This window comes from Schistocerca americana, chromosome 1 (genome assembly GCF_021461395.2).
Source record: "Schistocerca americana isolate TAMUIC-IGC-003095 chromosome 1, iqSchAmer2.1, whole genome shotgun sequence".
NCBI lineage: Eukaryota > Metazoa > Arthropoda > Insecta > Orthoptera > Acrididae > Schistocerca > Schistocerca americana.
The window spans coordinates 362,681,552-362,694,358 of record NC_060119.1 but is presented as its reverse complement, the minus strand read 5'-3'; positions in this window follow the sequence as shown (position 1 = coordinate 362,694,358).

The following is a 12,807-nucleotide window of genomic DNA, read 5'->3' as shown; positions in this document are numbered from 1 at the left end:
TCTTCATTGCCCAAGCCATAAAAATCTTGGAGTACTTGGTTAATGGTGATGAACTATTGAGAGAAAATGAGAGCAGTCATAGATTTTCCACCTCTTTGGCACATTCCTGATGCAAGAAGTTTCATCGGAATGTGCTCATACTACTGGCAGCAATTTATAAAGGATTTCTGTATCAAGTCATATCCTTGTAAGAACTATTTCAGGGAGATGCCAAATTTTCCAGGAACTATTTGCAAGAAAAATCTTTCCTTGTCCTTAAAATGGCCTGCTTAGCATTTTATGAAGATAATGCCAAGCTTGAACTTTACACTTACACTTGCAGTTATAGAATAGGTGTAGTTCTTGTGCAAATTCAGGAAGGTACTGAAAAGCTGGTGGCTTATATTTCAACTATCTCCAAGTCGGAGATGAACTACTTTAGATCCGAGAAAGAGTGCCATGCAAATTTGAGCTGTAATGCCGTCACTAATTTTGGGCATTACTCTGTCTGATAGTAACCACTCCTCAGATCTAAGGTAGAGAAGTACTTGCACTACCCAAATTGTTAATAGTTTTAGTGATGTTCGGGATTAAATGTACGTCAGTCAAAGTGTTGGAGTTTCTCCCTCTCCAACCTATCTGTACCTCTAAGATGCTCCAACTTCCTGCACAGTGTAGTCTTATATGCAGTTGGCACACTACTGTGTTGCAAACTGACTGAATTCCTATCTACACCATCCATGACTTCCAAATTAGCTACCAACATTCCTTTGGTGAACTCAACTCCATCGGTGCAAAATTATCAAAATACGAGGGCATTACTTTTGCATCAGGTTCCTCCCGTACAAGTACAATGTTCCTCTTGACAAAGCAACATCATTTTCGCCAGTTGTTCTGCCAAGCACAATGTAGTAACAGGCCATTCAAGTCCCAATAAGGTACAATAATATGTGAAATAATCATTAGTGTTGTTGGCCACAGTTGAAGTGTTTCACTAAGATTGAGGCACTTTGCATCTGTAATTTACTGATGACTGTCTCCTCTAGCTGGAACTTTGTCCTACGTCACTTAACACAGCATGTCAAAACTGACCATATCAGAAAGTATAATCCTAGGATCATGCAGTAACCATCATTCACCCTGGTTGGAAGGTTTAATCGTCTCTGCCTACTAGGCCCATACTTGCCATCGACACGTGTGCCCCTGTATCCAATAAAAAAATCCCACTGTACTACATTCCATCTTTGCATCCTTTTTAATTGCATCAAACTTTAATGAGAATTCTGTGTGTATTTAAGTTCTGCTCTTTCGTCCCGTTTCCCCTTACCATTTATGCAATCTCAGTTTTGGTGTCCAACCACACCACTTACCTTACTAAGGTTGGCGACATTGCCTCTGCATGTCCTGTCCTCCCACACCTATAACATGTTAGTGGAGAATATTCCTCTCTTACCCTACTATATTACTATATTAATTTCTTCAAACTGCATAGCTAATTTGACAGCAGAGTATAAATCCTTTGAGGCATGCATTCTCACCCTTAAAAATGCCTCCAGTGTCCTCTGTTCTGCTTCATGGAGTACGACTCCATTTGCCTTGTCACTCTCCTCTTATTCATATGTCAGCATATTCACTTTTCTGTTCTATCCACAAAATTCTCTACGGACGTATTAAGTACCCAACTGCCCGCAACTGTAATATTGATACCATAACCACCCCTCAATACTATCTGCTAACTAAATGTCATTCAAAAAATACAGTATATCGTCAGTCAGCTTTCCAGAGAAGGCTGTGATCACACTGGCTATGGTTGGATCTAACAAAAAAAGTACACTGCTCTGCTGATTTCAGCTCTCTATACATAGCTCCAAATCTGTTACACTAGTCTGTATTATCTGCTCTCAGTTGTGTCATTTCTCTAGCCAATGCTTGTACTGCCACCTGACTAGTGACACCTATTGAGACTGTACCATTTCAGAACCCAAATTTACAAAATGCATAAGAAGCACACAATACACACACAAATGGTCTTATGACACAATATGCACTTACATCTTACGTCTCATCATCATCATCCATTTTGACTCTTTGCACTGAACAGCCATAAGCCCGTTCCAACGACAATTAACACAAGCTACTGATACCGTCTCCTACATGCTGCTGAACACCCTGGGCAAATTATGTTGATTACATCTCACAAGTCTTAAATAATGCTCCTTTGCATTACCACGGAATTCTGAAATATCAGCTGGTTCACCTGGCTGCACAAACATACCTTCAAAATTACTTGCTTAGACTTCATGCCTCTATACATAAAACAGGAAAACACCACAAAAACTAAGTCTGCACACTGACCAAACTGTATGTTGCGGTTGCAAAGTCATGTTGTGTGGAGATAACTGTGTTGGCACCAGCTTTCAGATGAGGTCCACTGATACTAAAATACTTCTGACACCACTCTGTAGTCATCCAGGGTGAGTGGGGCTGCTTCGGTATAGAGATAGTAGGTTAAGGAGGCAATGGCACTGATGGGAGGGGCTAGAAAAACTCAGCTTCAACGTTTAATATCTTTTATTTAGTCTTGAGGTACAACGTTGAAGTGTTGTGACACCCCAGGATATGTACTCTGCAGGCATGTGGTCTACCAGCGGTGCCATTGATGTCAAAATATCGCAGTGACGGGATGGCCGTTTGACGTTAGCATCCTTTGCTGACCTTTACCTCAGTTGGCAGTGCATGCCTGAGTCAGCACTGTGCAACCAAAGTAAGCAGTGGCAGTGATGCAAATGCCCGCTGAATTATAATAGGCACCTATCACCATTGGGTTACATGGTGCAGATGGATGTTGGCAGTATCGCCCTAGCTGTGAACCACTGCCTTCCAAGGCAGGAATTTAGTTGCTAGTGTGGAGTTGGGGAATGGTTAATCATGAACTGGTCCAGTGGAGATGGCTGCCTATATTGCCTTCAGCTGCTGGCTTGCACATAAGGTGATGGAGAGTGCTGCCAAATTGCACTACAATGGCACACTTGTTGGCCAATGCATTGTTCCCAGGTACATACAGATCCACACTTTCGTGTCTCAAAGGTGTGGAAATTCTCTGCAGGCTGCTTTTGTAGCTGCATGGCCTTTCTGCAATGTTGTCACAATGCACAGTTCAACCTGGCCACCTTGTGGACAAAGAGACTCGCTTGTGAAACTGCATATGAGCACCACCATGCCTGCATGTTAGCCTCATGTACGGCTGAAATGGAGGTGATTCTCACTCAAAATTAGCGACTGTGTTACAGAGCCACCAGCAAGTTACAGCCCTACATATTTGACAAACCATTCACTGTTTTGATGGACCAACGGACCAACATTCTCTGTGTTGGCTGACTACCAGAAGGATCTGTCTGGTCAACTGGTAAGATGTGCATTGAGGCTTCAGGAGTACGACCTCACAGTGGTATATAGAAACACACACAAACACAAGGACATTGGCTGCCTTTCATGGAATCCAGTAACAAAACATAGCAATGTGGATGAAATCTCAGCCACTGCTGCATTAAATGATATTGCTGCTGAAGAAAGAGAAGATCCGGTACTGCTGGAAACCATAGAAACCTTGAAGGAAGAGGAACTGATCAAAAGAGAAATCCTGTTAATAAGTGAACCATTGTCTAGGAGGAATTCTGATCCGGTTGAGTGGAAATGGTTGCTGCTCATTGTTCCAGGTCATAAGACACTAGACTGAATTAGTTGCAGGTATCCTGTATCACTGACCAGGTTCCTGGCTGGGTCGGAGATTTTCTCCACTCAGGGACTGGGTGTTGTGTAGTCCTAATTATCATCATTTCATCCCCATCGACGCGCAAGTCGCCAAAGTGGCGTCAAATCGAAAGACTTGCACCCTGTGAACGGTCTACCCGATGGGAAGCCCTAGTCACACGACATTTACACTTTACTGACCATGTCTCTACTAATCCAGTACACACTATTTGAGTCCAGGAAGAAATTCCAGGTACAGAAACACATGTCACTGTTACCTCCAGGGCATTTGATGTCTACAGCAGTGCTATTCCACCGAATTGGAATTGAAATCTTGAGGTGGTTCCCGAAGTTGACAAATGGGAAATGTTGAATACCACTCCACACTGACTACCTCAACCATTACGCTATGACCAAAGCTGTACCAACTGCCGAAGCTCCGAAAATAGCAAGTTTCCTTGTAGAAGACATTATTTGGAAGTATGGGGCACCCTGTGTGGTGATCTCTGATCGTGAAAGTTTTTCAGGTGAAGGATAATTTCAGGTTTCAACATCACCCACATGATGAAAATTGTTTACCTCCCACAGACAAATGCTTTCACAGATGCATTAATAAAATGGCAGATATGTTCCACATTGCAACAGCACAAAAAATGTTAATTGGTAATATAATTAAAATTGGGGCATAAAGAGTTGTAACTTGGATGGTGAACCCAAACCACATTGCTTGGGTGTTGTTATTTTGATTTCACTTTCATTTATATTGTAAATGATGTTTATTTAATTTTAGTCCCTGTAACATCAAGTAAACTGGCTCTCTTCACTATTACTCTCATCAATGGACTTTGTTTAATGCAAGCATTGATGAAATTTAATGAATAATTAAAGTTTTAATGTGGTTGTTGTTGTGGTCTTCAGTCTAAAGACTGGTTTGATGCAGCTCTCCATGCTACTGTATTCTGTGCAAGCTGCTGCTTCTCCCAGTTCCTACCGTAACCTACATCCTTCTGAATCTGCTAAGTGTATTCATCTCTTGGTCTCCCTCTATGATTTTTACCCTCTACACTGCCATCCAGTACTAAATTAGTGATCCCTTGACGCCTCAGATCATGTCCTATCCCCTTCCTTCTACCCAAGTTGTGCCACAAATTTCTCTTCTCCCCAATTCTGTTCAGTACCTCCTCATTAGTTATCTGATCTACCCATATAATCTTCAGCATTCTTTTGTAGCACCACATTTCGAAAGCTTCTATTCTCTTCTTGTCTAAACTATTTATTGTCCATGTTTCACTTCCATACATGGCTACACTCCATACAAGTACTTTCAGAAACGACTTTCCGACACTTTAATCTATACTCGACGTTAACAAATTTCTCTTCTTCAGAAAAGCTTTCCTTGCCATTGCCAGTCTCCATTTTATATCCTCTCTACTTCGACCATCATCAGTTATTTTGCTCCCCAAATACCAAAACTCCTTTACTGCTTTAAGTTTCTCATTTCCTAATTTAATTCCCTCAGCATCACCCGATTTAATTCGACTACATTCCATTATCGTCTTTTTGCTTTTGTTGATGTTTATCTTATATCCTTCTTTCAAGACACTGTCCATTCCGTTCATCTGCTCTTCCAGGTCCTTTGCTGTCCCTGACATAATTACAAAGGGCGTTCAAAAAGTTTTACACAGTCATCTCTAATTTTTTTTTTTTTTAATTTATTCCAGGAGAAGTATGAAATATTTTGTGAACTATCTTGGAACGTTTAGCTATACATTGCGCCTACTCAATGTAGTCTCCATCAGCTGTGATGCATCTGGCTCACTGTTCTTTCCATGATGTAAATGCACTTTGGTAAAATTCTGGGGATTGAGTTTTACACCAGGAAATAAGGTCTTTCTCGCTATCAAATGTATTACCGCACAGGTGGACCTTCAAATGACCAAAGAGGTAAAAATCAGACGGAGCCAAGTCCGGACTGTAGGGAGGATGAGGAACAATTTTCCAACCCATTTTCCTGATTTTCTCCTGCGTCATAAAGGCTGTATGGGGGTTTGGCATTGTCATGGTGTAATGCGATGAGCTGACCCTGAAGCTGTGGTCTGTGGGTCTTGATGGCACATCATAGCTTTTCCAGTGACAAACAGTAATGGTCCAAGTTAATTGTGGAGCCAGGTTCCAAAAAGTCAATGAAAATGACACCACACTGATCCCAGAAGAAGGAGGTCATCACCTTTCAGCCTGCTGTTCGTGAAAGTCGTGGTTTCTTCTTCCGAGGGGAACCCAGATGATGCCACTCCATGGATTGGGTTTTGCTCTCAGGTTCGGACAAAAACAACCATGTTTCATCCTGGGTAATGACGCCGTCAAAACACTGTTTCCACTTGTCAGTAAAGGTCTTCATGAGACCCTTGCACACATTCTTCCTCGTCGTTTTCATTTCTCTTGTCAATAATCTAGGCACCCAACGTGTACAGGTTTTTCTGTACCCTAGTGAGTTTATCAGTGATACTACACTACCCAACGACAAACGAGTCATTTCAGCAAGCTGTCATGTCGTCTCACTTCTGTCATTTTGAATGATTTGATCAATGATCTCCTTATTCACATCACTCACTGACGTTGATGGTCTACCACATCGTGGATTGTCCAGTAGAGAGAAATCACCTTTAAACATCTGCAACCACTGCTCGATACTGCTGTGATCCACTGTGTCCTCCCCATAGACAGGGAGTAACTTCCTGTGAATTGATGTGGCAGAATCATCGCCAGTGTTGAAGAGGAACTCCATCACCGACCATTGTTGTAACCTGACATCTACTTGACGGTCCATTATGGCTCACCTGTAAATAAATGAAAATACTTTTATATACCAACTTATAGCTAAATGTTCCAAGTATGTTCACAAAAAATTCCATTCTCCTGCTGCAAAAAATAAAAAAATTAGAGATGACTGTGCAAAACTTTTTGAATGCTCTTTGAACAATGTCATCCTCCATGGATTTTAATTCCTACTCTGAATTTTTCTTTTGTTTCCTTTACTGCTTTCTCAATATACAGATTGAATAACATCGGGGACAGGCTACAACTCTCTCTCACTCCCTTCCCTACTGCTGCTTCCCTTTCATGGCTCTCAATCCTTAAACTGCTATCTGGTTTCTGTACAAATTGTAAATAGCTTTCACTCCCTGTATTTGGCCCCTGCCACCTTTATATTTTCTCCTTTCACCAATTAAATTCAATATTTCTGCTGTTGCCTGAGGATTTCTACTAGCCCTCGTCTTTTTACCTGTCAAAAGCTTTCTCTAAGTCTACAAATGCTAGAAACTTAGGTTTGCCTTTCCTTAATCTATCTTCTAAGATTTCTATGGAATCCAATCTGATCTTCCCCGAGGTTGGCTTTTACCAGTTTCTCCAGTCATCTAAAGAATTCGTGTTAGTATTTTGCAGCTGTGACTTATTAAACTCATAGTTTGGTAATTTTAACATCTAACAACACCTGGTTTCTTTGGGACTGGAATTATTATATTATTTAAGTCTTGAGGGTATTTTGCCTGTCTCACACATCTTGCTCACCAGATGGTAGAGTTTTGTCATGGCTAGCTCTCCCAAGGCTGTCAGTAGTTCTAAATTGAATGTTGTCTACTTCCAGGGCCTTGTTTTGACTTACGTCTTTCAGTGTTATGTCAAATTCTTCCCACAGTGTCATATCTTCCATTTCATTTTTATCTCTGTCCCCTTCCATTTCCATAATATTATCCTCAAGTACATCACCCTCGTATAGACCCTCTATATACTCCTTCTACCTTTCTGCTTTCCCTGCTTTGCTTAGAACTGTGTTTCCATCTGAGCTCTTGATATTCGTACAAGTGGTTCTCTTTTCTCCAAAGGTCTCTTTAATTTTCCTGTAGTCAGTATCTGTCTTACCCCTAGTGATTAATTTGTCCTCTAGCCATCCCTGCTTAGCCATTTTGCACTTCCTGTCGATCTCATATTTGAGACATTTGTATTCCTTTTTGCCTGCTTCATTTACTGCAATTTTATATTTTCTCCTTTCACCAATTAAATTCAATATTTCTTCTGTTACCCGAGGATTTCTACTAGCCCTCGTCTTTTTACCTGATTGATCCTCTGCTGCCTTCACTATTTCATCTCTTAAAGGTACCCATTCTTCTTCTCCTGTATTTCTTTCCCTCGTTCTTGTCAGTCAATCCATAATGCTCTCTCTGAAACTCTCTACAACCTCTGGTTCTTTCAGTTTATCCAGGTCCCATCTCCTTAAATTCACACCTTTTTGCAGTTTCTTCAGTTTTAATCCACATGTCATAACCAATCGATTGTGGTCAGAGTCTACATCTGCCCCTGGAAATGTCTTACAATTTAAAACCTGGTTCCTAAATCTCTGTCTTACCATTGTATAATCTATCTGAAATAGCTAAGATTAAGTTATGCTCTGTGCAAAATTCTACCAGGTGGCTTCCTCTGAAAATTCCTTACCCCCATTTCATATTCACCTACTGTTTTTCCTTCTCTTCCTTTTCCTACTATCGAATTCCAGTCTCTCATGACTATTAAATTTTCGTCTCCCTTCACTATCTGAATAATTTCATTTATCTCATCATACATTTGATCAATCTTTTGGTCATCTGCAGAGCTAGTTGGCATATAAAGTTGTACTACTGTGGTAGGCATGGGCTTCGTGTCTATCTTGGCTATGATAATGTGTTCACTATGCTGTTCGCTGTAGCTTACCTGCACTCCTGTTTTTTTTTTTTTTTTTTTTTTTTATTCATTATTAATCCTACTCCTGCATTACCCCTATTTGATTTTATATTTATAACCCTGTATTCACCTGACAGTCTTGTTCCTCCTGCCACCGAACTTCACTAATTCCCACTATATCTAACTTTAACCTGTCTATTTCCCTTTTTAAATTTTCTAACCTACCTGCCCGATTAAGGGATTAGTAACTTTGCTAAAATCGGCAGTCACATACTACTACTACACCCGCAATATTTGTTGTTTCTTTTTCTGTTGATAGTCACGCAGCACTTGTTCCCAAAAATGCAAGCCGCCAGCCTTGTTCTGTGTGTTCCTTGTCACTTCACTCCTTACTAAATAATAAACTTTTTGACACATAGTCCTATAGAAAATATTTAATCTGAGTAAGTCACAAAATAAATTGCAAATTGATTGGCGATTCAATCCTAGGTAGAACACTGCACTACTTTTTGTACACATTCACACTTCCTATCTTACACACACTGTTGTGCGTTTTGAATTCCAGTCAGTGGTAATAACAACAGACAACCTCAGCATGACTTGACAAGAGCATTGATCACTTGCTGCAAGTTATCTCCCGTCAAGAGTTGACTAATTCTACAAAGATCGGTCCCAGCTCTGAAGGAGTGGATTTTGTTCCATGTTTCTGAAAGAAATGTGAATGTATTGAAATCTCAAACTTGAATTTTTTAGCAAATTTTAGATGACTTTACTGACTTGTTTGACTGAAAAGTTACCTGTGTGAACGAAATTTTATTTCTTTGTAAACTCAGATGCAAGAAGGAAAACAGATCTGAATTTCTAATATTCTTAGCAGTCTTGCTACTAATGCAGTTCTGATGTTGATAAAAAATGTATGAATTTATTTTAGCTATAAATAATTATTTGCAATAACTTTTGTAAAGAAATGAAAGATAATTTTAAACAAATGACCTATAAAAAAGTGACCATATTGTCTACACACTAACAGTGCTGCTCTAAAGGGTTATATAACATTGTAATGTAACCATATATAAGATGATAAGTTTTCACCTTTATACTGTGCTACAAATAAAGTTGAATACTAGTACTGATATTTAAATTGAATTTACTTTTTAGAACAATTGCAATAACTTGTATATTACTACTAAATCAATCACAAATTGCAATTACTTACTGGCAGTACTCTGAACACTGAAAACTGTTTAACAAAACTTTTCTGATTTCCTTTTGTTGTTACGAGTTGAGACGCCATAGTTGAGTCAGAATAGTGGCTAGAATGTCTTCACGTCTCTGTACTGCTAACCATTGTTACAGGTACACCTATGTGGATCTCAACACCATTACAGCCTGGTTAGGCAGACTCCATGTTGCCATCAATTCAGTGGGAAATTCTTGCACTCCAAATTGTGTTGTGGAGATTACTTTTCCTATCATCCAAAACTGCCGTCTTCAGTCGTGATGCCTCTCACATTTCAATATGCATACTTCACATTTTTGCACAAGAACGAGTCTCACTCACATTCACACATGCGTGTCTTATCATAACAATCCATCGCCACCTTACACAACTGGTTTCGGTCCCTGTCTTTGTCCACACTTTTACCTTACACAAAGCCACTCAATCGTAACACTTGAACACTGTTTTGTGTATTGGACAACATTAAAACTAAGAAAGTGCCAGTCTATTACATTTTCAACAAAACAATTACTGAGTGAATTAAACTAATAAACAAAAATTGTATTTAGCAGATAGACATTTTGATATGAAGTACATCTTATATGTAAGTGTCATGGCTTTACTGGTGCGAGCATATGGACAGTATGAAAAATTTCTTGCACCCTGTCATATATTATGGAAAATTTAGCACTCAGCGCTAGGTTACATTGCAAAATGTATGTTGATGTTGAACATGGAGATCAGGACACAATACTGTCCAAGGTGACATTTCCATGTAACGTAGTGAAGGCTTTACACTGTTCTTTATGCTTCAGGGTTATGAGACCAAAATGACAATGGACACACTGTTCCCATTTCAGCCACATCCTCATCTTCTCATCAACTGTGAAACAACGTGAGCAATACTTGCAAGTTTTGAAATGGCCAAACAACTACGGTGTAGTGCTAAACACAGCCAAGTGTGTTTTTGGACAGCCACGGATTGGTTTTTTAGGGCACTGAATATCATCCAAAGGCTCACTTCCTCTGCCTGAAAAAGTAAAAGCCATTTTGCAGATCTATGCCCGTTCAGGTTTACAGTGTTTTCTCGGAATGTTAAATTTCTACTGCCGACATTTTTCACACTCAGCATTACAAGAACCACTCACCACAGCACTCTGAATTAAAAGCACCCAGACACTGGAAATTGATATGAGTCAAAACAGCAATCGGGCCTTTTCTGCAACAGTTAAATAAAGGTAAATGGAAACTTTTGGTCTCTACTCCTATAAACTGCCACCATCTCGACGGAAGTGGAGCACATACAATTGGGAACTCCTCATAACATATGAGGCAATGAAATACTTCCGCCAGCAACTGGAAGCAAGGGAGTTCACAGTTTTTACAGACCTTAAGCCACTGACGTTTGCATTTTGGCAGAAAAACAGCAACTGTTCACCTCTCCCACAGAACCAAGTCATTTTCATAGCACAATTCTGCAAGGACATTTGGCACATATCTGGTATTGACAGTGTGGCAACTGACTGCAGCTTTTTTGCATAATAAAGTAATGAGAGACGGATTATAAGCATTCCAATTGAAATGTGTTTTTACCTTCTACTGTTTTGTGTACTGTTCCTTTTTCAGTGCAACAGTGGTCAAAAAACCACTTAAAGGTTTATACGTAAGGTAAGGGAAAAACTTACTCCTTTATTTGCAGAAGTGTGTACAATCAAAGGACTGTAATTGTTTGTTGACATGGCAGAATGAGTGACTGCTGATTGATCCCAGATGAGACCAACCAACTGCACTGAGGGTTTAACATGTTCACGGTCATGTCGCAGCCATAGCAGGCAGCTCTGCTATGCTGCTGGCGACCTCGTGGCAGTCAATTTGTTGAAGTAACAGATAAATTTTGTGAAATCAATCATAATTTGAAATCAAGCTGTTGCTTCATTAGCACCAGATCACTAGAGGGCGGGTGAATACATAACCTTAAATCTGTTGAATGCTCATCTGCATACATAGTAATTTGGTTGTGCACTGTTGCACTGTGCCCTTAAGAAGACATCTAATATTTATAAGCCAGCCTAATGAACAATCAGTGAATAATATACAAAAGCACACAAATGAAGATGGAAATTATTAAATAAAAGGGTGATCCCTCAGAATATTAGTGTGCCATAATCACAGAATCACACACACGTTACTTTGAATGGCGGCCTTATGGAGGATAATATTACACACAGTGAAACAAATAAAATATGAAATAACCAACTTACTAGAGTATTCACAGACAATGACTAATGTAAACAGAACATATTGTGCATTGCACCAAAATCACCTAAACTCAAATTTGCAATGCTCAACAATTCGTCCAAGTCTGTGTGTAATAACCAATTCACCTCAGCAAAGTTCAGTGAGTCATCTAAACTAGCACTCAGTGTTCAAATACATTCAAACCACAAGCTGATATACAGCAAAAGGAGTAGGTCACTAGTAGGTGCACAGCTATGTACATCAAAATACCATAAAATTTGCTCTGCTTGCCTCTTTTATCACTTCCATCATATGTGACTGACTATGTAAAGTGAATATCTGGAAGTTAGACCACCATTCTATTGGATACAAGTTTTTACAATTTTAAATATTTCAAATATACATGTCTAAGTGATTTTCAGATAGCTATTACTTCCTTATACATTAAATATTGTAGGATAATCATCTTTAACTAATATTTTATGTTTCACACGAAACAGAACAGACTGGCAAGTGCTAATCAAATACACTACTTTATTCAGTTTGCCACTTCCTCACTATGTTACTCAAACACATACTGATAAACAATGACTTCCAAATTTTCTTAAGCAAACATAAACAGATTGGAACAATAATATAAATCTTTCGTGCTGAAGCTAATCCATTATGTAGACATAGAGAATTATTTGTTTTGGCATTCACACAATTTATTCATAACAATTAGCCAGTCTTTTCTGTACTATAATGAACGTAGTTGACTTCAAGCACTATCAGACACTGTGTTGTAACCATGTAACTTACGTTACTATTGTTATGAACAACTTCACACACAAATGTTAATACTGTACCTTTATAATATTTGTTGCATAAATAAGATAATAATTTCATTGGACTCATCACTCTAT